Genomic DNA, 26,782 nt, shown 5'->3' on the forward strand with positions numbered 1-26,782 from the left:
CAGAGGAAATAGAGGGCAGCAGGTTAACCTTGCGGTCAACATGAAAAGAGAGAAGAAATGCAATGTGTCTGTGCATGTGAGAGCATGTGCATAACCTTAAACCACACTTTGAGCAAATGTTTAATACACGCTTTCTTATGCAACTGTTTCAGTTTGGGATGATATAAGAGTGAGTAGCCTCAACTTTTTTTGAATGGCCTTATTTGGAGAGGAGGTGGGAATAGCTGGAATTAAATGATGAAACATTTTAAATTGTCTTGATGACAGATGATAAAATGTTAATGTTTGGCTTGTCTATAGTGCATACAAAAAAAAAAAAGAAAAAAAAGAAACCCACATTATTAATAAGGACGTAAACAGCTGGAAATGAACAGCAGAAAGCTCTATAGTCAGACTGTGTGGGAGGACATTACCCAGAAAAGGCCTGGCTTGCTCTGAAGCTCCACTGTAAGAAAGACTGGGGAAGCAGTCCCTAGCAAAGTTACCAAACCACATACATGTGTGGGGACAAATGAGCAAATATCTTCTGCCAAATTCTCCATCCCAAGCCAAGAGGGAGCTGCTTGCACTGGAGACCTATGGTATGACTAAACCAAGTGGGCTTGATGAGTAGACGTAATGGCAGGAGAACGGGCCGGTGTGTGCCTGCACTGTTTGTTTGTGTACTCTACTGTGGCACAATGGTGGTCAGAGCTCTCAGTACAAGTGGTCATGGTGGTGTCTGGCCCAGAGAAGACAGGGTATGGGGCTGATGGGAGTCTAGCCCAGGGGCTGGTGTGGCAGGCTGATCCCAGACAGAGACCAGAGGACCTCTGCAGGCACGTGCTCAGCCGACTCCTGCACTCACCCACTCCCTCTTTTTCCTGGCGTCCTACAACAGTTCTGACCGCAACACATGTTATAGGATATAAGTGAGCTCTTTTAATACATTTGTGGGTATTTATTTTTTTCCTCTATTTTACAAACCACCATTCCTCTTTGCCATAAACACAAAAATGTTTCTTTTAGATGGGCACTACCAACTTAATATGGTTTTTCTCCCCTGTCCCCCAGATGTTCATCTCTTTAGAACATTTTGTATTCACAAAGATAATGGGTTAATAAAAACTGTAATTTAATTGTGAAAGGGTGATTTTTATTATTTATTTTTTATTTTTTTGCCCTGATGCCTATTTATTGCAAACTTACTACAAACTCAGATTTTAACGGTGACTACTTTAAATATGAAACAAACAAAAACAGATTACAATTAAGTAGCTTTATTGATAAGAACATTTTTCTAAATATGTCACATGAATTTGCCAAGTGGTGTTTCTTATGAGTCCAATAGATGGCAGACACATACAACACAACACTGCACAGACTCCTAACAAAGATCCCTGAATAAATATCACCACCTTACATTAAAATGTCAGTAACAGCCAACTAATGGAATTCTTAAAATCTTTTAGTAAGAAATCAAACAAACAAGCAAAAAACAAACTGCCTGCTAAAATCATGCCCATCTTTTCTGAATACATAACACAGGAAATTGATTCAGACTTAAGCCTAAAAAAGTGTTGTATCTCACAAAAAAAAAAAAAAAAAAATGCGGGAGTCTCACGTCGCTGCAAAATCTGATCATAAGTTTCTGGCTCCACAACAAATTGCCTATTCTGTGTCGCCTTTGTGATCTACTGCTCTTTAAATCAGTTAAATCTTTTGAGGTTTAACGTGATAGACGTTTCACCAATTACAAATGGGGCCCCACCTTGACCCAAAAGAAAAACACAAAGCACAGATGTGTGCCCCTACATAAATTACAGATTTTAAATGTAACCATTTATAACCGCTACTGAACTCAAACTGTTGCCAGATTATACAGTAGATCAATCACATTAGGGAATATAGACCAAAGCTGTACTCATGAAAATTCAGTGTGCACCCTCTCTGTTGTTACAAGCAGCTCAGAACACACTGTGACGTCCGTAGCTCTTAAGTGGATGCATATCATAGGGAAAGAAGGGAAATAAATCTAACCACATACAATCTTGGTGTGATAGCCACCTAAAATAGTCTTGAACTTAGACTGTATAGACATGGTTTTGTTTCATGTGGCATTTATTTGTTACATATTTAGACAACTTAAATTAATTGCAAAATTGAAAAAACTTTTAATAAAATGCTTGTAAGCACACAATTAAGTAGCTCACACCATGGCACACAAATTGTAGGATTTAAATATCCAGTGACTGTCTGACAGAAGTTGGGATACTGAGCAAAAAAAAAGAAAGCAGAATGCAATTATTTGTAAGTCTCATAAAACTTATATTTTATTCACAATAAGACATAGAAAGATATCAAATGTTGAAACTGAAAAAAAAAACCTTTAGGTCAAAAAAATTCATCATTTAGAATTTGAGGGCAGCAACATGTCTCAAAAAAGTTGGGACAAGGCCACTGCGTAGCATCCACTCTTTTCTTTAACTGCTTATCAAGTCTGTATTTTAAAAAGTATGATAAACAATTCTTGCTGTTCAACAGTCCTGGGTCATATTTTTCATTTCATGATGTGCCAGATGCTTTCACTTGTTGAAAGTTCTGGACTGCAGGCCGACCAGTTCAACGCCCAGACTCTTCTATTACAAAGTCATGCTGTTGCAAAATGTGGTTTAACATCGTCTTGCTGAAATATGTAAGGCTGTCCCAGAAATAGACGTCATCCGGATGGAAGGATGCAGCTCTAAAACCTGTATAAACCTCTCAGCATTGATGGTGCCTTTCCAGATGTGCAAGGTGGCAATTTTATAGGCACTAATGCAGCCCCATACCACCAGAGATGCAGGCTTTTGAACTGAGTGCTGATAACAACATGGATGGTCCTTTAAATACCCAATCTGACCTGTTGCTAATTAGCCTAATCAGCTGCAACCAGCTGTTTTGTAAGACTTACCTTGAGATAATATTTTTCATGAAAAAGAAAAACATTATGAATTGTCTCAGTCCCAATTTTTTATTTTTTATTTTTTGGAACTGAGGTTAAAGAAACCTCATATTTTCAGAAATTAGCCTCCGCCTATCACCATAATCGACATGCTATACCAGCTGTTCTACTGAATACAATGAGAAACAAGGATTTTTAAAAGAATTCCAGTCCCATATTAAACTTACATCATTAACTGTAGCTGTCTTCACTTTAGAAACACTCAGCTGTGTGCTTGACCCTTGAGGACTGTATCTACAGTATATACTGTGGTGGTGAGTATGATCTCAGAGCCTTAAGACCTCAAATGTTTGAGCTTTTATTGTATCTGAAAATGAGCTGTGAGTTTTGTGTGTCCGCTAAGGTTTTGTTTTGTCTGTGACTAAGCACATACACCCAACTGTCACCCCTCAGTGGACACTTTCTCAGATGCCTCTCGGTCTCTAAGCAGTGAGCAGATCGGGAAAAAAGGGAAAGGTTTGCTCTGTAAATATATGAAATTGTCAGTGGACTTTGGCATTTTGATCTGAGAGCAAAATATGTATTGTATGTTTTCCTTTAATATGCCATGTAATCAATGGGAACTCTTGTGCCTGTTATTTTATCACTAAAATACTTTTACAGAATGTTTTAATAAAGCAAACAAACAAACCCATTCATCTATACAGTGATGACTTGGTTCACTTCTTATTTACAAAATGCATTAAAACTTCTAGGCTTTGACTTGGCGCAATCATATTGCAAAAGTGTCAAACACGTTTAAATATAACGAGCCTGCAGTCAAACTCACTCTGAACCAATTTTAATCTGAAAAAGAGGAAAGGAAGAATATATTAGCTGCTGTTGTACAGTTTAAGCTCCACAATTGTTTGTGCTGGAGCTCAATGAGGGGAAAAAAAAAAAGTTTTGATAGAAATACTATTTATGGGTTTATAATAGCAAAGAGCAGTCTTCCAGAGCACATCTGTATGTCATTGTTGCTAAACCACTGTCTCTGTATACACTCATTTTTTTTTAAGAACAGAGATTTAGAGAATTAATTATCCAATTGTTCAAAGACATCATCGTGGGTAAAAGGACTTAGGGCATCAAAAGGCGTATTTTTAATTTGGTGACAGTCAAAATGTGTTTGCCTGCTTTTCTTTTAACATCACTGCATCTCAGCCTACTTAGGGCTCTGTTTCACTCTGTGCACGACCAGGCAGTGATTTAGAGTTGCAGAAACCACAATGAAACAAAGGTCATCTGTAATATTAATGAGTATCTTTGACTCTGGCACCCTGGCGTGGAGCTTTTCTGTGTGACTTAATGTAGTATACAATTGCCAGTGATAATTAATACTGTCATAAATTACTTTTAACACCCTTTGTAAATTCAGAGTGATGGGGAAGGCCATCATAACATGTCTTGCACTGGTGCAAGGTCACAGAAAGTAGGCTTGGTTAATAGTTACCGATGGACGTCTGTAGAGGAAGTCTGCAAAGGTAACACTGCTCCATCGACACACTGAAATAAATTAGCCTGTTCACTATTTGTCTGTTACCTTCAAAGTCACCCATGTGAACACACAGCCCCACAAAACAGAGCAAAATGCCACTTACTGGACATATGGCCTACATTGTTGGTAGCCCCTGCTTTTTCTCTGTTTCACCTCACAACTGGGTGAATTAAACAGATCAAGCTTTGTTGATTCCCGCACATTAGTGTAACATTTTGAGATGCCAAACCGACTGGTAAGACACCACATCCTGTGTGTATGATTATGCTATACATGTATCCCACAGCCTTGACTTAGTGAGGGTAAAATAAAAGCTACAGTACCGATACAGAGGATTAAAATGAAGTTAAGCTGGAGGAGACTCTGGAAGCCATTGAGTCATTGATCTCAGGATTCTCAAGTCCATACTAAGCCCCGGGTTGTTCTGTATCCACTCACCCTCCTTCCTTTTTATCCTTTGTTGTGGTCACTGGGACAATCGGTTACAGCCCAGCGGAATGGAAACCACTCAGTCAGTCCCCTGCTACAGCAAACTATTAAACAGAGGATCCAGTTACTATGTCTGGGAGAAAAGACATCTTTAGGGGGAATTTTGTTTCTTGGGATGCGTCAGTATGATCCCACCCTAAAGAAAACAATTTTATACGTGTTGTTTAAATCAAGTACAACTTTTCACCCAGTGGAATTCCCCAAATTATGGAAGGCTACAAACAAATGAGCTTTTGATAATTACTTTGAAGGCCGCTTTCAGAGTCTCTATGTTTCAATATCACTACTAAAAAACTATTCTAGACTTTTCCTTTGCACCAGAGATTATAGGTCAGAGTGGAAGTGGATTCAAACCCAAACCTATCAAGGAAAAAAGCAGAATCGAAAACACAACACTAATGATGAAGTGCATAAACAACAGCCCCCCACCCGAAACCCAATACAACTTGTTCCTGTGAATTGGTCTGTCTGTGTGTCTCGCTGAGGCAACGCTGGTGAATTCTGTTTGAGTCTTGTGGGTTCCAACCTCAGACCCTGTCTCCCAGTTGGAGCGACAGAAATGGAGGGTCGTGGTCACCGTGGATGCTTTGTTTTCCACAGTCCCTGCTCATTGGTGTCCCACCCGCAAGAAGACCATCTGCCTTCTCAATTAATAGGGATGTTTGTGCTCCACATTTGTTTGTGCTCATAGATGATTTTTGTAATAAAACTCAGACTTTCTGGTATTTCTTGGATTCCTGGGTGATGACACTGCGCTTTGCTTTTTTGGGCTTGTGGTTGTTTCCCGTGGAAAATGTAGCTTGCAGAAACTACTGTAGCTGTTTTCTGGTGTGTCTGTGGGATTAAATGAAGAATAGAATGAGTCTTGTTGATGTTCTGCCTACCACAATTAAGAGCAGACACGCTGTGTGCTGGAGAACGCACAAGATGAAGAAGCAGGCTTTGCGATGTCCTTTGAGACATGACAATAGGGACAAAGTATTTCAGCCTAGAAAATGTCACAACATTTTGCTTTATTGTTCCATCTTATCATTACAGTGACTACTTCAATAATGTAAAAAAAAAAAAAAGAAAGAAAGATTATTTATTATTATTATTTTCCTTCTCTGCTACATTAGAATAGGATCAGTAGATCAAAGTTTCAAATCATTTGTAAAATGTTGAATTTGTATTGCATAGAGTACACTTTGGCAGGACACTGACACATGTAGATGCCAAGGAAAAAAGCATTAAAACATTAAAGGCGAGGAAGCTAGAGGTCCTTTTGTATATTCTTCTAAATATGATTTCCAAAATTTGAGGAAATATTCTTGCATTTTTATGTAGATTGTGGATTTGGCATTGGCTTTCTTTTGGGCAACACTGAGCTGTCGTGGGATCTCCGTGGACCACACACAGCCCTTTGCCCAGAGAACATTTTCTACTGCCCAGTTGCATAGGAACCAAGTGTGGCAAGACGGTAGTGCTGGCAATCTCTACCAGTCACCATTTTGATCACCATGACCAAATTGTTGGACCAAACAGAAAGTTGTGCACCTGCTGAGAGCAAAGGGTGAAAAAAAAAGTATTTTAAATGAACAAGAACAAGTTCCTTTACCAGAGGAACACAGTGCTCAACAGTTTTTGTAAAGGAACCCTTCCTGGATTCAAGTTGTTTTTCTTTGAGGTCCTGCTTGGAAGGGATACATGTAACCTAAATCATCAAAGAACTCCACGGCACTCTCTTGACAAAAAAATTTTAAAAATTAAAAACACCTTTACTCTCACAGCATGTTCATGCTCGTCATGGAGTTTAACAGAGTTCATGAAAACACCAGATTTTTTTCTAGCAGTGTTCCACCAATAGGAACCTTCCACCTGGGATGCTCCAAAAGGATGTTAAAACAAAATCCACAATAAGATAAGATGAATGCTTCTTTAAAGATTAAAAAAAAAAAAAAAACAGTAACATCTAAGTTGTCGTTTAAATCAGGGTATTTGGTTGGCTGTAATTTATAAATCCAAAAATTTTCCCTTTGGTTAGGACTCCTTTGTCTGTCACCTCCCCCTGTGGAAAGAAGAACATGGTGAATTTCAAATTCTTGTAAAGTAGATGTGTTACTATTATGTTTAACCCAACGTGCCCTCCAATCTGAACGACACTATCAGTTGTTTGTTCAGTAATGAGCACTCCTACATGTGGCTATGGGTGCCATGTCGACCACGTCAGTGTGTAATGTTGCCGTAGCTCAGGAGGTAGAGCAGGTCACCTGCTAACTGGAAGCTTGATGAAGTGTATACTGTGAATACTGGAGTGCTTGCATAAATGGATGTGAATGAGGAATGCTATATAAAGTGCTTTGAGTGCTCAAGTAAATTTGAAAAGCGCAATATAAGAACCAGTCTATTAATTGTTTTAAGTTTTCTGGCTGCATCTAATCCCCTTTAGTCCTCACAGACTTTTCAGAAATCTGAGAAAATCCATATTTACGTATTCCTTCACGATTTGCCAAAGAAAAGCGAACACGTTATGAACACATCCTTCCGTGCGTGACTGCTAGAGGTGGTTTAATTTTACTTCAAAAGCAGGTATTGGCCATAAAACCTGCCAGCAAAAATGCCCCATGAGGTCATTTTTTTAAAGGAGGATAGGCTCGTTTAGCCATGGGGTAATTAATATTACCTGTGCGTGTGGTATGTTTGTGCTTTGCTAACGTATCCTTCAAACATCTCTTTGTTCTATCTATAAAAAACGTTGCAGGTGGGACATTCCTGCCTATAGATGACAAATTAGGTTTTACAATTAATAAAATGACTAACAGTAAACTCCTTTGGAGGAGTGAAATCAACGAATGTCTTGCTCTGTGCTACATTTGTGCAATTATTGCAGTGATTAAGTAACTGTAGTACAAACCATGTTTGCTGGGAGTCTGATTGAAGATGGCTACATACCAGTTTATCTTGCAGAGTGGGAGGCCTCTTAAAACTGATTAATGGTGGTTCTGACAAAATCTGGCTCATTACATCCTCAGTCTCAATAATGCCATAGTTCGTATTCTCTGCCTCTGGATTGTATATTGTGACTAATCCACAGTATCTTTAGTTGAAAGATGAACCTTACTACATTTCTTTGTAGTAAAGTTGGACTGTGCAGGTGTTTGGCTCTTGCTTTCTGTAGGGTAGTGTTTCCACATCCACGTTCCTGAAAATGTGACACCATCTCCTAGGATTTGCCATAACACGTGAGCTCATCAGTCTGCAAATGTTCCCATTTCTCACTGATCACTTAAGCATAACTATGCACATTTTAGATTCTTTTTTCTCCAAGAGCTCATGGCCAATCAACCAATGGTGTCTACAGTTTATGGATGCCAGCTTTGTTTCGAAATGAAGCGAGTGTGTGGTATATGGCAATCATGGTACAGAGTGAGAAGGCCCCTTTTTTAAACGCGCTGTCGATTTCAAGAAGCCATTAGATTTGCTTGGTTTCTGCTAAGAGGTCACCGCTGCGTGTACAGCTTAATCTCAAGGATGTAAGGGTGATGAAGCTGTAGTTGTTCACACAAGGGTCTGTCACCAAACCTCCCAACAACATCTCTCATCAAGCAGCAGTATGGAGAGATTTCTCATTAGGGGCAAGCTTGCAGTGGTAAGGGGTCTTACTCTATAATGATTTTAGCAGATGAATCCAAAGCTGTGGCTTTTTTGCTGTTTTTTCTGAAAACCGTCATGGATTCAAGTCCTCCGTCTATACTTTGATGTTTTAAGTCTCCTTTCCACCATTACGAATGACGCATGGTACAGTTTGGCTCAACGGATGAAAACCATAATGTGATTTCTCCCCATTGTTATACATTTTCCCCAAATTGCACACCCACTCCAAAGAATCAAGACTATCTGGTCTGTCTTAGGAGATGTCTAGAGCTGTCATCTATCAACAGCCACTGACTTAAACCAGTAAACACACTGAATACTTGGCAACTGACTTCTCCGCAAAAGTTCAAACAGGAATACTTCAAGACTGTGTGAATGTTTGGCAAAATCTTCCCTGGATTGTTGATTTTATTGTATTTTTAACTTAGAAATAAAACTTTGAGATAAGCTTACATGAGGTTTGTCTCGAAATGTAGACAAATGAGAAAGTTTCATGACCGTGTGTTGTGTTGCTCCTGTGCATTATATGTATACAATTTAAAGAAAAAAAAATTCAAAATGATGATGTCTCCCTATCACATGAACCTGCGTCATCCTTGAATTAGCTATGTCAAACACAGTCAGGGCAAAAAACATCCCTGTCTGCTCTCACATTGCCACACGGGGCATCAACTTTCATCCTTGCATGTAGTAAGACCTTCTTTTGGAGGGTCTACAGTTAGATAAACACAATGTCTTATGGGGGTTTAAGAGTTGTGTTTTTTTATACTGCATGATACAATCAGCCATAAGCCAGCTTGGGTGCACTGCCATGAATGGTAGGAAGAATATGTGAGCAGTAAACATGAGAAGGTCTGCTCCATTGACAGGAATTCCACTTTCTGCTGCTGCTGTGAAACATGGAATACCTAATTGTACAGTGGTCACCCACTAGGTCTAAATAGGGTTCAAGACCACACAGTACGATGCAGACCCACTGTAGGAAACTCTCAGAGACACAGGAAGAAACTGTGAGCTTTATTCGCTGATTGTTTTGCTTTAGGGTGATTCGTCTGTGTAAAGTCTTAAAATGTGCTACTCTCCTTTTAAATCTTTGCCATTGCTACACCTCATCCTTATGAATGCCAGCAGTGTGATTTCATGCTATTAGCATGAAGGCATTTTCTTTGTTGCTGCAAAATTTGCCTCAATAACCTTCTCAAAACATATACTCTTTGATTGAATGCTTGGACGCGTGATAGTTTGACAGTAAAGGCTATGTAGACGTGCATAGCATCACTCCTTTCTATTTCAGGTTGATGGCCCTGAGCGACGTGTGACAGAAATAATTGAATTTTCAAACATTATGTATTGGATAAATGGTGAAGAGGTGAGAATATCTATGAGGTGATAAGTTGCATGTTTACTCTCTGGACTGTGGCCTCTGTGTTCCCTCTGAAAATCTCTTAACAAGGAAGGTGAAACAAGGGGTGTCTTCTGTAGCATGTGGATTTTAGCCCATCACTGGCTAGCCCAAGTTTAGATCACCCCCCTCCTGCACATGACACATTCAAATTAGGTGTGGTTAGGGTTTTCTTCAAATACACAGCTAGATTCACACAAATTCTTCTCCCCACCTCACCTCTCTCTGGTCTGGCCTAAGAAAACCACATGCCGGGGTCACTGCGCTCTCCTCAAGCCAAACCAGACCCATAATTTTGCTTTTGTTTCAGATGTAGCCTCAAAGCCTGAAATATAAAGACTCGGGCCAGCCTGGGAAGGTCAGTATGCAGAAGGAAAGAGTGAGATAGAGATGGGAAAGGCTGAGAGAAAGCCAGAATCAAAGAAAGAATTGGGGGGCAAAGAGAGAAAAGGGACCTCGAGACTGTTGTTGAGAATGGAGTGGTTTCTAGCCTGTTGAGGAAGTCTTTATTATACAGTATGTGTGTGGACAGGAAGAGCTGTGTAACAAGGAGCAGCTCTCGCCAAACCACTGGCCATTACTGACCATTGCTGACCATTACACCCAGTGAGCTTCAACTATTTTTGGATCCTGGCTATCTCTCGGTTAGGAGAGTACATTCACACTTAAGCATAATCTCTCTGTCTGAGAAAAGATAAACTTTTTCTTCATAATGGCTTCCTTTTTCAGCCACCGCCTTCAGTATAGGTTAGACCTTATAAAATGAGATGACTCTGTTTTCTTTTCTTGGCCACGCTCTTTATGAAGACTGAAAAGGACTTTTCGGTCTCATTCTTCATAGGGTGGTAATTACTTTGGTGAAAGTTAAATTAGCTTTTTTTTTGTGAAATTGCAGCCACCTTACTGCCCATGCAAAAAAGCACTTGTAAATTGAATGAATAAGTTTTTGTTTATTCTGTGTAATATTCCTAAAATTTTTAACAATAGCACTATGTTCGCAGTTTATACATAGCTGACATTTAGGCGGGCCAAACCAGAGCTCCAGTTATGATGTAACAACTTTTGTGCCAATCACCATCTTATGTTAAGATCAAAAAGGTCAAAATACATAAGTCATAATGCTTCCATTGTAACAAATGGAGAGGAGTGGAGGTGGCGTTGTGTGGGGGTGATGGACTTAAACCCAGAAACCTCAACCTTCTTTTAAGAAAAACAAACCAGTTTTGTTTGAAAGCCAGCTAGTGCATTATACTCATCTGACCTCAGGAAGCTTTCCCTTTCAGCCTAGTCCTGGACACACTGTTCCACCATCAGGGGACGAGGCAGATCTATGACACATGTGATGGCTAAACTGCAGTGTGGCCCTGGCCACAAATCCGGCAACATTTGGCCCCTGGAGCCTTGTTTCATGGGAAGCCGACTCTCTGACCGCAGCTGGACAATAACATGGTTTTTGCTTGGCGCACAGTGGTGTTTTGTATATTACGTGACATATTGCCTGGCTTAGCATAATACTGTAAAACTATCCATAATCATTCAACCTCATGGGGAGATCTTGAGTAATGGCAGGCAATATAAGGATTTAGAGTGACATTTACACAAGTATTTCAGGGAATTACAATGGAAGAGTTTTGCAGAAAAATACAAGGAACTTCAATGTAAATAACTACTAGCACTGTGGTATACCACAGTATACCACACACTACAGTCACCTGTCAGTAATGAAACAGGTTTAAGTTAGCAATTTTAGAATAATGTGAGTGTAAAAGCCATGCATACCTGTACATCAAAAATATACTGATATTTTCTCCTGCTAAGTAGAAAGAGAGGAGATTTAAATACCCCCTTTTCTTTTTGTGCTGTTTCATCACATTCCAGAAAATCGACATCTCGAAGTCTTAGTTTCTAAGGTGTTCATAGTATTTGGCTATATTTTGAGACTCTGGCAAGTCTGAGCTTGCCATGTTTTATCAAGACTTACATAAAAAGACTCTACAGTAAGAAGCCCATGACGGACCTGCAAGATACCACCATGGGGCATCTTCTAATCAAAACTGAAACGTGGTGCTTTTATTGAATGGTATGAAATCACTACTCTGTGTGAAAAACAGATGTGCTGCCTATGTGTTACATCCAAGGTCACTAAAATAGCAAAATGTGCTTTATAATACTACACATACACTCACTACATTTCAAAGTAAACAACATAAATTCAGTCCAAAGGGGAGCGATTTAACCGTGAATGCATTGCTGCCTCTATTGCAAGTTCTGTATTTCTAAGAAGGTTTGCTGTATGTAATTGCATCTGACAGTGCGCTCTGTGACAAGAAACCACACAAAGGCATTATATGCTCATAGACTGAAAAGAAATGTACATTTGTCAGTATTATGACTTATTTTGCCTGTGTATGATAAACAAGGCGAGAGAAGCAATTCTTTCCCCTCTGAAACCAAGCATATCAGACTGGATTCCATTCCTCTCCCATTTCATTTCATATTTCATGCAGCCCATTTGAACAATTGTGTTATTATGGCAATGTAAATAGACCTTTGCACTGGGCAAGACTTCAGGAATGCTGATGATGTGTAAGCTGACACCCTGCCTGCTGTAGGAAGCTAAAGTATCATTTATTGTAGATTGGTAACCCCTGTAATAGGTGGGTGGTGTTTATTGCTAGCCAATCATCATAACAGTCTGTCACAATATGACTGGGAGAACTGTACCAGTGTTTGCATGAACATAATAGGTTTGGAAGCAGGCACAGTACCTCGCACCAGAACCCAGTACTTTTTTTCCTTTAAGGCATTTTCTAATTATTTATATTCACAATCTTATGTGCCATGTACCTTTTATTTTAGTTAAGTATTTCCCCTTACCACTATATTGTACAGACGACTTGAAAGACTTGAAAATTTTACTCATTTGCAGGATGCATTTCACATTAAAAGTATCACTGACTGTCCTCTTTCAGAGTGAAATGTTTTAAAATACAGTCATGAAAAAGAAAGTTTATCACAGGACTCTATGCAGTCTTCTGAAAACCTAGTACACCCTTATTATTTCCATAGGAATACAAAGGGTAAGTAGCAGCCAGATGCTGCTAATCAAATGCACTTAATTAACTGATCATCAACAAGTGTGACCACCTATATAAAAGTAGAACTTATGGAGGAAAGAGAGATTTTCAATCAATCAATAAATCAATCAACGCTCTTGCTCTCAACTCATTATGTGTATAAAGCACACCTGTATACAGAATCAACTTCTTTCATTCCATCCTCTTGTAACAGTCATAATTGTGTGGTGTCTCTTTACGACAGTCTAAGCTTTTGTTAGTGATGTCACTAGTGTGCACCACCGCTCCTCTGTAGAGAGCGTGGGAGAAACGTTTTGGCAGACGGACGCATGAATCGAGGCGGACCTCTATTTTTCTATTTCCCCAACTTTTAGTACTGTTACGGGTTGTATTAACTCTGCTTACTTCAAGTATGATAATGCAGCAGCCGTTCAACCGGGCTTTATAAGGTTGGTGAAGAGTATGTTTATTAAAGGACAACACTGTGGAATTCCCAGTAACAGTGTGGTTGTGCGTTTTTCTGACTGTCTGCTAAGTACGTCTGCCGCCTCCTCTTCACCACCGAACACAACCTAAACGTTACGCTCTCCACCACTATGGGCAAGACCAAAGAGCTGTCAAAGGATGTCAGGGACAAGATTGTAGACCTGCACAAAACTGGAATGGGCTACAAGACCATCAGAAAGAAGCTTGGTGAGAAGGTGACAGCTGTTAGTGCGATGACCATCAATCGCCCTCAGTCTGGAGCTCCATGCAAATCTTGCCTCATGGGGTGAGGATGATCATGAGAAAGGTGGTGGATCAGCCCAAAACTTCACAGAAGGAGCTTCTTAATGATCTGAAGGCAGTTGGGACCACAGTCACCAATAACACCACTGTTAACACACTACGCCGTAAAGGACTGAAATCTTAGAGCACCTGCAAGGTCCCCTGGCTCAAGAAGGCACATGTACAGGTGCATTGTAAGTTTGCCAGTGTACATCTAAATGATTCAGAGAAGGCTTGGGAGAAAGTGCCATGGTCAGATGAAACCAAAATAAAGTTTTGAGTTACCAAGTGGCAGCAAAGAAACCTAAAAGATTTTCTGTAAAGAGGAGTGGGCCAAAATCTCTCCTGAGATGTGTGCAAACTTGGTGACTAACTACAAGAAACGTCTTACTACTGTGTTTGTCATAAAGAGTTTCTCCACTAAGTACTAAGTCATGTTTTGCTTGGGGATCAAATACTTATTTCACTCAGTGACAAACAAATCGATTCATTATTTTTATGTAATGTGTTTTTAAAATTTTTAGTTTTGTCTCTCTCCATTAAAATGAAACTACCATAAAAATTAGAGACTGTTTATTTGTTTGGAAATGAGCAAACTTACAAATTGAGTAGGGGATCAAATAATTATTTCCCCCACTGTATACAATGTAATGCAAATTGTGTCCTGTAACAAAGCTTCTTATTGCTTCTGTCATTCAGGGGAAATTTTGTGGCAACTACATGCTTTTGTAGTTTGATTCTTTTTTCTGACACATCCCTTTTAACTCTTTTCTTTTCCTAACTGCCGATGGGTTTATCACTAGGTTTTATTTTAAGTTTTTCTTCAGTTATATATATCTACTTAGTCTCACCTTTAATGGCAACAACAGCATCTGAAAATGCAGAGGAAAAAAAAAGGTTTAACAAAGGTGGTGCTCTTTTTACAATAGTAAAGTAGTAACATACACTGAACACATAACGTGGTCCACAGCAAGCTATGATCAGCTTTTCATTTTAAAATCATTTGTAACCACCATATTCTGATTTTTCTTTATTCAAAGTATGTGTTGTGGGAAGCATGCCCTCTTTCAATTGTAAAGTTTTATATATCAGGACATTATAAAAGAATCATCTAGTCCTTAGCAGGTCTTAAAATGATTTCAATCTCTTACGAACAACAACACATGACACATTATACTGTGTTATTATTTATTTAACATGAACTAATCTAAAATACAGAAGCAGTATGTGAAAATCTGAGTGCACCTCATGATTCAGCAGCTTGTAGAACCACCTTTAGCAGAAGTAAGTTAGAGGAATCCTTTTCTGTATGACTTTATCAGTCTCTCACATTGTTGTGGAGGAATTTTGGCCCACTCTTCTTTACAACATTGCTTGAGTTCATTGAGGTTTGTGGGCATTCATTTATGCATAGCTCTCTTAATGTCCCACCACAGCATTTCAATCAAGATGAGGACTTGACTTTGACTGTGTCATTGCAACGCCTTGACTCAATCTGTTGTGTTTGGGATCATTGAATGACCCAGTTTCAGTCATTATCTAGCTGTCGGATAGATGGCTTCACATTTAACTCTAGAATACTGTGGTATACAGACTCAGTGATTGCAAGGTGCCCAGGTTCTGTGGCTGCAAAACACGCCCAAATCATCACCCCTCCACCTCTGCCGACTTTCAGACGCATGGCCTGACCTTGAGGTGAATTTGCTGGGATGTCCACTCCTGGGACGTTTGGCAGCTGTCTTGAATCTTTTCCACTTGTGAATAATCTTTCCAAATGTAGAATGACGGACTTAAAATTGTTTGGAAATGGTCTTATAACCTTTCATAGATTGATGGACAGCAACAACTGCTTGTTTAAGATCATTGCTGAGATCTTTCCTGCTTGAGATTTGGTTAACACACGTCTGAGTGCTCCAGGAAACCACCAGGAAGCGACCAAAACGTCTGCTTTAATATGTCCTGTAATTTCCTTTTGCCATGATTGTATATAGATTCTCTACTGAGGGAATATGTTCTATACATGAAACCTGTTTTGCCATAGATTGCTAAAAAAACATAGACTAAAGCCTAGCTATTAACCACAAATTCTACATCGCATAGTTTGTCACAGTAATTTTTGTGTATTTGGTTGAGATGCAGAAAAAGCATAAATTTTTTTATGTGTGGTCTGCTGCAAACGCTCTTTTTGGGGGGAATCGCAGAAGAAAGTTCAGCTCTATTCATTGCATTACACAATGTATTCCATATTCACTTTGATATGGAAGAGTGTCAAACTTTATTGACTATAATGGATCAAGTTGAACGTTTTACAGCTCTAATGTGACGCTGTCACATTCAAAATAGACATCAGCACTGAGAGCACAAATTAATAGTATATTAATGCACAAATTTACAACATGAATCATTTTAACTGAACAAATGTGCAGATAAAGTTAAAAAAAAAACAGCACAAAAACTCTTTACATTCCACACAATTAGCAAAAAGCTTTCATTAGCTTTTACTTAGAAAATTTTTTTAACCAACCATGCATCCTGTGCTAGATTAGCTGCTAGACCGCATCCAGTTGGCCAGTTTGCTAAAATGTACTTAACATGTTTGCACAACATAAACATTGTGTCCTGGTATTTTATCTTGACAAATATTTTTCATATTTCTGAGGTGAAATATTACATTAGGGTAGAAAACTCTTTTCTAACTCACAACTCACCAAGTGTGTTCACATTGAACATCTGTTACGTTTCACATTACAATAACTTCTCTTAAAAACTCTACAATTACAACCAAATCTAGTATTGCAGGACTTTTTTTAAAACACTGATGGCAACCAAGTCTGTGGAGCATACAGTTTTATAGACTCAAACCGCAACGATAGAGGCCAAGTGAGCATAGTTAACCTGGATCATTTACAGGGCTTGAATTAATTGTTGCCACTGCTTACTCCAGTAGCTTGGCTTTGGTGGTCTTCTTCAAGCACCCATCAATCCTCCTCCCTAGCACCATAGAGCAGCCCAGCCAAGGGCAGCTAGAACCCCATTTAGGTTAAACTGTTGTAATTACTCTTGCTTTTCTTTCTTTCTTTCTTTTCTTTTATGAGAGTGAGGTTTTTTTTGTGTCTGAATGGAATTATTAATTGGCCTGAGGATACAAGCTTGAATTTTTTTTTGTAAAACTATTAATATGATTTCATACCCAAATGCAAGTCTCCACACTTTTCCAGTCTTTCCACTGTATTCTTTTTTACTGTAAACCAAGTCAAAAATCATGGGGTTGTAAGAGTAGAGGCTTCAGTGCAGAGCTCTTATGGTTTACCTGAAGGACAACCACAGTGTAAATCTTCTCCCCTGAGGAAGGATATTCAGGATGTGGCTTTGAAGGAAAGCAGAACTCTGTGTGTGTGTGTGTGTGTGTGTGTGTGTGTGTGTGTGTGTGTGTGTGTGTGTGTGTGTGTGTGTGTGTGTGTGTGTGTGTGTGTGTGTGTGTGTGTGTGTGTGTGTGCGTGCGCACGAGAGAAGGAGAGTGCACAAGGAAAGGAGAGAATTTTAACACGCATGCATGCATATGTGTTGGTGTGAGTGGATCGGTGTGTATGTGTGTGTGGTCCTCTTAGTGAGCTGGAAAATTATTTTTAAGTTCTAGTTAAATATTTGCTTTTCCTTCAAGCTGCCAATGACGTTTTTAGAACTACTAGACTTGACACTGGTGAGGTGTGTGTGAAAGCGAATACTGAGAGTGGATGTTAATGTGTGATCCTATGAATGAGCAAACAGCATTACCCAAAAGGAGGAAGGCTCCAGAGGCCTGCTCACTACACGAGAGAACAACAAATTGTAAGCAATTAAAGTCATGTTTATTTTCATCACAACAGTGTTTGAACCTTTCCCCATCGAGGATTTACATGGAGAAAATACACAGACAAAGCTGCAGACATTACAAATGAGTAACTTGGCATATGTGAGACTATGGCAAGACCCAAACAAAAACTCTGGTCTGTTTAGTCAGCCTGACCAATACTTTGTATTGTGGGCAACTCTGTTTGGCTAGGTTTAACTGCAGCACAAAGGTTGATGTAGTTTTCCAGCTTTGTAAAGAAGTTAGTTTCAATTAAAGCGGCAAACACTGACCATTTTAATGTTGTACTGTACCTAAAACATAGCAGAATCTTAGCATTGCTAATGTATGCTGGAAAGAAAGAATTTTGCTACATGATCTTATTTCATGCGAGCTACAAAATGCCATCCGTGAAAGCGACCCCCCCTCCCCCCGGTTTATTTCCATGTGACATAACATGGAAATAAACCAGTCCTTGACTACAAATGACAGCCAGGCCATTATGGCTCACATGAAAAGGTTTGAAGGTTTTGTAGGTTTCTGTTGGCAGTCTCTCAGCTGGTACTGGTGAAGGTCTGCCTAGGAACAGGAATTTTGATTACTATTGCAAGTTTGGTTAAGTCAACAGGAAATATTACATTTTAACATTTACTGGTTGCATATTCTAATGGTTAGGAGGAGAGATTTTTACCTTACAGTCAGTAAACATTTGGATTAAAACATTGCTTGTGCTTTTTCCTGAGGCTTGTTCCAACCAAAAGAGTCCCCACGCTTCCTGAGGGCCGTTTAAAGGTTCCAGGTGGCACCAAGTAACTGAAGACCACATTGGATGGCTTTAATTAGTTTTATTGTAGATTGTGGGTGGTAGGTCAAGTGAGTAAATATTTTATTAATAGTTGCTGTCTTTGGAGTATTGATAAAATGTTAATAAAGTTGGTTAGATAAGTTGTGTGTGTTTTGTCAGTAGTTTAATTTTTTTGTGTAACCCCAGAGAATGGTTTGGCTTGGGGGTTAATTAGCAGCAGTCTATAAAATGCTGCCAGTTGACATTACACTGTTGCTGGAATCCTACACCACAACTGGGCTGATTTGTTTGATTTTGTTATGTTTTGTGTTTATTAACGTTGGTGAATGAACACCTGTTGGGTCACCTCTTTAGCTCCACCTCAAGCTTCCTATTTTAACTCATTCGCTGCGAGCTATCCTAACACTAACACTTCCATTAAAGGTACAGTGTGTAAAATCTCACAACTGCATGTCAGTAGATTGCAGTCAACTGAATTCTGGTTTCTTACCCCTCCCAGTTCAAGTGCATAATCCCAGCAACAGTAGCCAGCGTTCATCTGTGCTGAGTGTAGGTTGTCAGTCTGCTGCTTACCTCAGTTGTCAATATGCCATGTGTCCACATCCATTTACTCTAGAGGAGATCCCCCAAATTGGTCCTGGGTGAGGGGCCTCACCCTGGAGCCAGGCCTGGGAAGGGAGCTTGTGGGAGAGCGTTTGGCGCTTGGGCCTTACTTCGTGGTGCTTGGCCAGCCGTAACCCAAAGAAGAGAGATGGGCCCACCGTCCTGTAGGTCCAACACCGAGAGGAGGCATTGTAGGGCTTGGATGCAATGTGTGTCGGGCGGCGGCCAAGGGTGGAGGCCCTGGTGGAGGCCCTGGTGGACCAATCCCAGGCTATCGAGGCTAGATATTGGGGGAAGCTCTCTGATGGGGAAGGAGCCTGAGGTAGTGTGTGAGAGATACTGGCTAAATATAGTTGGGCTCACCTCAACAAACAGACTGGTGAGGTGAGGAGTGCAGTCAATCGGGAGGAACTAGAGTAGAGCCGCTGCTCTGCCACATCGAAAGGAGCAAGTTGAGGTGGTTCGAGCATCTGATTAGGATGCCTCCTGGATGCCTCTTGGGTGAGGTGTTCCAGGCACGTCCTAGCGGGAAGAGTCACCAGGGCAGACCTAGGACACGCTGGCCAGCTTAAATCTCTCGGCTGGCCTGAGAACGCCTCAGTGTTACCCCAGATGAGTTGGAACAGGTGCCTGGGGAGAGAGAGGTCTGGGCACAAACTGGCCCCAGATAAGTGGAAGAAAAGGGATGGCTGCCATTGCTGTCTTTAAAGTGGCTCTAACATTATTGGACTTGGACACTTATCCAAAAAAACTTGAATAAACTCTCATATGATGTGAGAATGTAATCAAACTGTTTATCAGAGTGAATCTTAGCACACTCTACATTTGCGTGAGAAGCGCCAGTACAGCAATACATTAGCTAAATACTGACATGTACATAACTCAAGAAGAACCTGACGTGCTAGAGAAATTCTGATTACAGATTTGGAATCAGCATACCTGAAATGCCTTATATCAGGTATTTTTCTCCAGGTAGCAAAATCATTGTTGACCAGTGTAATAAGTAACTGCGACAGTTTTGGGAATAAACATGAGGAAATGAGGAAGGAGCGAGAGCAATGGTGAAGGCAGAGAAAGACATAATGAGAAAGAGATGATATAAATATACACGTATAAACAGGAAATGGTCATATATATAGTTTGGAAAAGCTATTTTTGATCTTTAAACTACATATGTGGCCAGTCTCTAGCCACATGCATAAAAGACAATTAGACAGAACAGCGATGTCCATCTCGGCCACTGTTTTCAAGATGACAGGGCAATATGGCAGCTTCCAAAAACCGACGCCCAATCCTGGATTCATTCTAAGTTTATGAAAATGCATCATTTTGATGGAAGATGTAATTACACACTTATCAATGTATATTTATGAGTACAACATTTTTTTTTCTATTAAATAACCTCATAAAATTACTTACTGTACCTTTAAATAAAACCCCCTGGGAAATGATGAATTTCGAGAGTTTCTATAAAATCAGAAGAAAACAAAAAGGATGGATCAGATCTGTCTGCATAGGGCTCATGATGTTAGTGGGTGTGAGTAGTGCCACATCCTGGGATGTGGGTAATTTCCTCTGTCATGATGTGCTTAAAGTCTTTTATACTTTACTTTCTTAAGAATGGTAGAATTTGATATAGGCGAACCAAGACCTGCAAAACATGCCTCTCCTCTAGAATTGGATGAGCAAAAGAAAAGCAATGGATGGATCTCTGTAAGATACATGCTGTTATCATTTATTCCTGTTTTATTGCTGTACATCACTAATTATTGGGATTGTTTGTTATGTGAACATGATGGCCTGTGACAGAAAATCCAGCTACACTTGACTGATTCAAGCCTATGCAAGGAAGCTGACTAGTGCAGGCCTGAGAAGAACCAGAGGTTGCGTTTCATGTGACAAATGGACTGAGGGGGTACAGTGTCATTTGTGAACATTTTTTCACCTACAATAGACTCATTCAGCTGCTCCCAAGCAGTAAGATCAGTTTGGTAGACACAGTTCACACGTACCTGTGTCACCACATGCACCTGCAACAGTGTTTATGTGTTTGTTTGCTTTTTGTTTTCCACACCTGCCACCACTCTAGCTCTTACTTCTCAAAGATAAACAAGAATGTGGTCCTCCTGAGCACACTACACAAACAGGAGCTAGCCATCAATCTGGACTACAACCACAACAAGGGAGGTATGGATTGAAATTACAGTTTGTGTTGTTTTATTCTTCTTTATTGTTGTTGTTTATACAGCTTTGGGTATAGCTCACCAATGGCTACATTAAACTCTTTATCATGCTTACTGCTAGATCTATTTCTGCTTCTGTTAGGCTCTATTCAAAGGTGTCTAATACAAGTTGTGACCATAAAGTCATGTGACTCCACCTATAAAAACCAAAGACCTTGCCTATGTTGTTATGTCCAAAGCAGGGTTATTATAGTTAACGAAAACGAACGAAATAACGAAAACTGAAATTGAAAAAACATTGTCGTTAACTGAAATAAATAAAAACTAAAATTAAAAGGAAGAAACGACAACTAACTAAAACTGAATTGTGAGTTTACAAAACTAACTAAAACTAACTGAAATTATAGATATTGTTATTTTTTCAAAAGTCTTGTGGATTGATATGAAATCGTTTTTTTTCCTCTCTCCGAGTTTAAGCTCGGAACGCCGTCGGGCAAATGGGTGCGCATGTGCGTGCGTGCGCACATCGCGCTGCTCCTCAGAGAGTCACATGTGGTGTTTTTTTTTTTTTACTATGATAGCACAGATAGCAGCGAGTGTCTTGTTGTGGATGATGTTGTGGATGATGTACGGAACACTTCTTAGTCAGGAAAAAAAACACCAACATCAAAGTAGACCTGAGAAGCGCACACAAGGCAGCTACGGAAACCACTCTCATCCTACAAGGCAACCCGGCCTGCACCTCCAGAGAAACGTGACTACTCGTCGAGTCAACGCAGCCACAACGTTGTGTTTAGTCCTTGTGCGTTTCCGGCTACTTGATCAGTCAGATAATAACAATCAGGACTAATAATCAAAGCATCAATATAAGGACTCACAAATGTCAGCAAATTCCTGGAGGGAGCTGCTGAAACTATGGGAATGGACGTGAAGGAATGAAGAAAGTGAAAAAACAGCGACAAATATGTTTGCACCCTAAAAACTGAGCACAAAGAGCGAGGACCAAAAAACCCCCAGCACACAACCACAAGGTAATTAACACACGCAATCCAGCTATACATGCATAAATGCGGACATGAGGTCGGACACTTCCGTAGGCTACATAGGCCGCAAAGACCCTGCAAGTCTAATCAGCGAGCATCTAACCAAGCTAGCTCCAAAACAGAAGCAGCATCAGGTGGAGAGAACATCAGGATGCAGCTGGATTTGAGCTTTGACTCCTTCAAGGAGTTTGTTTTTGTCAAACACCACATGTAGCTGTTGTTAATCTACTGCACTGATGCTGAACTTTATTGGGAGTTTATTGTAGAATTTATCGAGTTTTGGAGTTCATATTGTTAGCAGTTTCTCCCTGTTGATGTTCATGTGTGTCCTTAATATTACACACATTTAGCATGTAGTTCTGCTGTCTGTGAACAGTTGGTTGCTGAATTTATTTCTTTAAAGGGTATCTTTAAAGGGTACCTGATTAAGTATGAAAATACTAAAACTAATACTGAAACTAACTGAAACTAAGCATAAAACCAAAAATAAAAACTAATAAAAACGAGCAAAACCACTCTGAAAACGAATTAAAACTAACTGAATTAGAGAAAAAAAAGTAAAAACTAACTAAAACTAAACTATAATGTAAAATCCAAAACTATTATAACCCTGGTCCAAAGCCATTTCCATTAAATGCTCTCCCTCCGGTGCTTAGGACATCCCAATACATTACTGTAGATAATCTGCCATGGTGCACAGGTCTGTGAATGGCGGGGAAATAAAGGCAAGATTTTGCTTTTTGTTTATGACAGTATTCTTCTTCTTTCACCTGCCCCTCTTGGGCGTCACCACAGTGCATCATCTATTTGCATCTCATCCATCTCTCTCAGATCATCCACCATATACTCCCACCTCCAAAGGATAAACAGAAAAAGGACAGCCCCACCCACAGATGTGACTGAGCAATACTGGAAGGACATCTGGAAGAAAGAGGCATTATCCACCACTAATGCCAAGTGGCTTATAAACCTACAATCAACCTCACAGAACAAGAACCAACAGAGGCAGACATCCAATAATGAGTATTAGGCATGGAGAGCTGGACAGCCATGAGCCACTTCTACTGTTTGAAAAAGATAACACCACTCCATGATTTCCTGACAGCACAAATAAGTGAGCTGCTAACAACACTTACCCAAAATGATTCACACAAGCCATGACAATCCTAATCCTGAAGGAAGGGTACAACACCTTAAAACCACCGACTGATGACCTGCCTCTCCAACAGCTTCTCTCGGGTATCATAGCAGCCAAGCTGAGAAGACACATGAGTACATATCAGAAGAGCATTGAAACAACACCACCCACATGTGGATCCTGGATACTGAACCCCATCAGTCAGGTCATTGCAAAGTCCATACTGTAAGTGGACTGACAATCAGCCACTCCTTACACATGAATATCAAGCTATATGTCAGGAGTAAATGAGACATAAACCCAGAAATCAACAGGTTGGACAGGATAAGTAGGGAATGATTGTGTTTAGGCTGCCACAGGCAAATATCTATTTTCTATTTTGTGGGCCTTAATTCAGAAAAAAAAAAACAACTCAAATTTGTTTGTTCATTTCTTTGCAAATCATGTATGAATAAATTGAGGGAAAAAAGAGAGAAAAATCCTTTTGTTTGGAAACAGCTTTCATAAAGTTTCCACATGAAAAATCATGCCCTGTCTCCTTCTTGTTTTTTTTTATCGTGTACTTTGCCACAGGTGTCAAGGTTGCTTGTATTTTCTCGATAGCAATCATTGTCAGAAGACATAAGCAAAAGTCACCAGCCTGTGGGTGACAAATATGTGGGATTTTTCTTTTCTTTTCTTTCTTTTTTTTTTACAAACCAACTGAAATTCCTTTGAAAAAAGAAAAAAAGTTCTTTTCTCTCCTTTTTTGTGGCTGGGGCATTTTCCTTCAATTTTCCCTGAAGTCTCCACCTGCAAGAAGAGCTAACTCACCTTCTCTGCTCACCTATAGCCAAAAACTCCCAGACTCTTCATTCCAGCACATCTCTCAGCACTGACTCTCTTATCCTCCTCTATACTCTGCCAAAAAGCACCTGAGGGCCTGCACTACTCTGGTATTTCTGCTGAAAGCTATAATAAATCATTTGCCTTTTGTGTCTCAGTTTTCTGCCAATTTTGCTAATGTGTTTTCTCCCCTAGATCTTGGTTTTGGAGTTGAAAGACACCTACTTTAAATACGTGCAGGAGTGAACTGAGAAACATCCAGCGGTCTTAGCGAACTTAGTGATTCTTGCTCCTTGTCATCACTCCAATGCCCCATTTCCCCAGGTTGAATAGGACAGGAAGCATAAAGCTGAAGATACATTATGAACGTAACAGGTAAAGGAGAGGAGAAGACAGAAAAAGAAAAAGGCTTTTGTCAGTAACTGAATATTAGATTTAAAGACCCTGACTTTTGTTGCTGTCCACAAGTGTTTTGACCATAACCCTATATCAAATGCCAGTGACTTTGGTTGTGGTAAAATGACTCTGCAGGGAAGAAAGCATGGTGTTTATTTAAGGGGGAGAATTTCACATTTTGACCAAATTGACTCTGTATAGAGAACAGCTCAACAGGCCATGTAAATATCAAAAGACCTTTAATGAAACCACAAGGGATGACAGTTTCCAAAGTACATATTATCTATGGAGAGGTCACAGTGGGAAAGTGGCCTGCCATCCTTTTGCATTTCTTTTGGTGGCCAGAAAGTCATGAGCGATCACTGGAATTTTTTTGGTCAACGCTTCTTGTTTGAGCTCAAGGCTTCCTGACAACCCCTTCCTGACTGTGTTGTGCCCCCCCACCCCGGCGCATGTGTTTCCACACTTGCACATGCAGTCACATGTGAACGCACAGACGCATGCACATTCTGCCATCCAGTTCAATGACTTGGAGCTCTTGCAAAGGTCCTAAATCCATGTCCTGCATTCTGGGACTTCCTGAAAACAATGGAATGAACTAATCTGCAGATTTGCCAGTGGATTTGATAAAGGCCCATGTTCTAAGCCAAAGTTTCCCTGACCTCTTGTTAAAAACGTCTCATCTCTCCCCACCCATTCCTCCCGCCCATATTCTTTTTATGAACTGAAGGAGAGTGGATTACCAGGGGTGCTGTGCCACTAATTAAACTCTTCTCTCTGTTGCACTCCCCCAATCTTCTGTTCCACATACACTCAGACAATCAGCACTTTTTCCATTTTGGTACAGCTTTTGTGATGAAAAGGCTCATGTTGATTCCCAGCCGGAGTAAAGCACAGCAGTGTCCAGGTCACAAGTCAAAGGTCAATCCTCAGAGGTCAGGCGGAGGTTAATAAGGTGTTTTGTCACTTGAAGAAAATGTCTAATCTCCCTGAGACTAAAAAAGGATGCACCTTTTCTTTAGAAAGCTTGACAAATAACCACTAACCCCCTTTGCCGTTCTCCTTCTAACCCCTTCTTTCAAGTCCACCGCTCTTTGCAGTCTACCCTTTGTAGTTTATCACAACAAAGCAAAACTTTTCAAAGCCATGGATTGTCCCAGATTAATTTACAGGAACATTTTCTAAACACCTTCTTTTTATCTACGCATCCTCTTCCTTTTAAAGCTTTTCCCTTGAATATCTCCGCAGAAGGCTAACTAGCTGATTCCTTTGAAACAATTAAAATTCCAGCCTTTGTCCTGCACTCTGTGAGGTGTCTTGAAGCATGGAGCTCATTTGGGCACTGATGCAACTTTGCTGAAAGGAGCCCACTTGATGAGGGTATTATTTTAATGGAAAAGATTTGCCTATTCATTACACGCATGCGGCCATCACGGACACACAAAGCATAGATAATGACAGGAACCAAACGCTGGCAAAGTGCCAGGATTCTAAAAAAAAATGTTGCCCACTTGCCAATCTACAGTACCAGTGACTCAACTAGACAGCTGCGGACAATAAAGTGGAAAAGCGGCCTCCTTTATGGTCTTTACTGCTCTCAAAAGAAAAAAAAAATCACAGTAACATATCTACTATCACTCATTAGACTTGTCATTTATTTGACCATATAATGTAGTATTATTTCACTCCAAAACCAGGAGATTTTTTAAAGCAATGCCTGCTGAGTGTTTTCACAGTCTTTCCAAAAATAGATGCTGTGCTGAGAGCGGGCTGGAGTTGAAACTGCAGAATCCATTTTCTTACGCCCATGTTTCCTGTTTACAGTATTTTTTTCTGCTTACTTCCTTATGGCTGAGCAATAATATCTTTAGATGCATTTTTGTGCTCTTGCTTGCAAATCTGCATAATTCCTTTAAAGTGTCTCTTTTTTAAAAAAAATTGAATACTTCAGTAAGAGTGTTTCTAACAAATGTGTAAATATTCAGCAAAAAATTGTTTGCAGAAATTCAACACGTGTCAAATGCGCGTCTTTCAGATATTCCTGACTGCTCCTACGAGGAAACCCACAACATTAGGTCAAGGCCGTGTGGTGTGTTGTGCCACTGATGGTGAAGAATGTGACAGATTGAGG

Source organism: Archocentrus centrarchus, chromosome 6, assembly GCF_007364275.1.
Source record: "Archocentrus centrarchus isolate MPI-CPG fArcCen1 chromosome 6, fArcCen1, whole genome shotgun sequence".
Classification (NCBI taxonomy): Eukaryota; Metazoa; Chordata; class Actinopteri; order Cichliformes; family Cichlidae; genus Archocentrus; species Archocentrus centrarchus.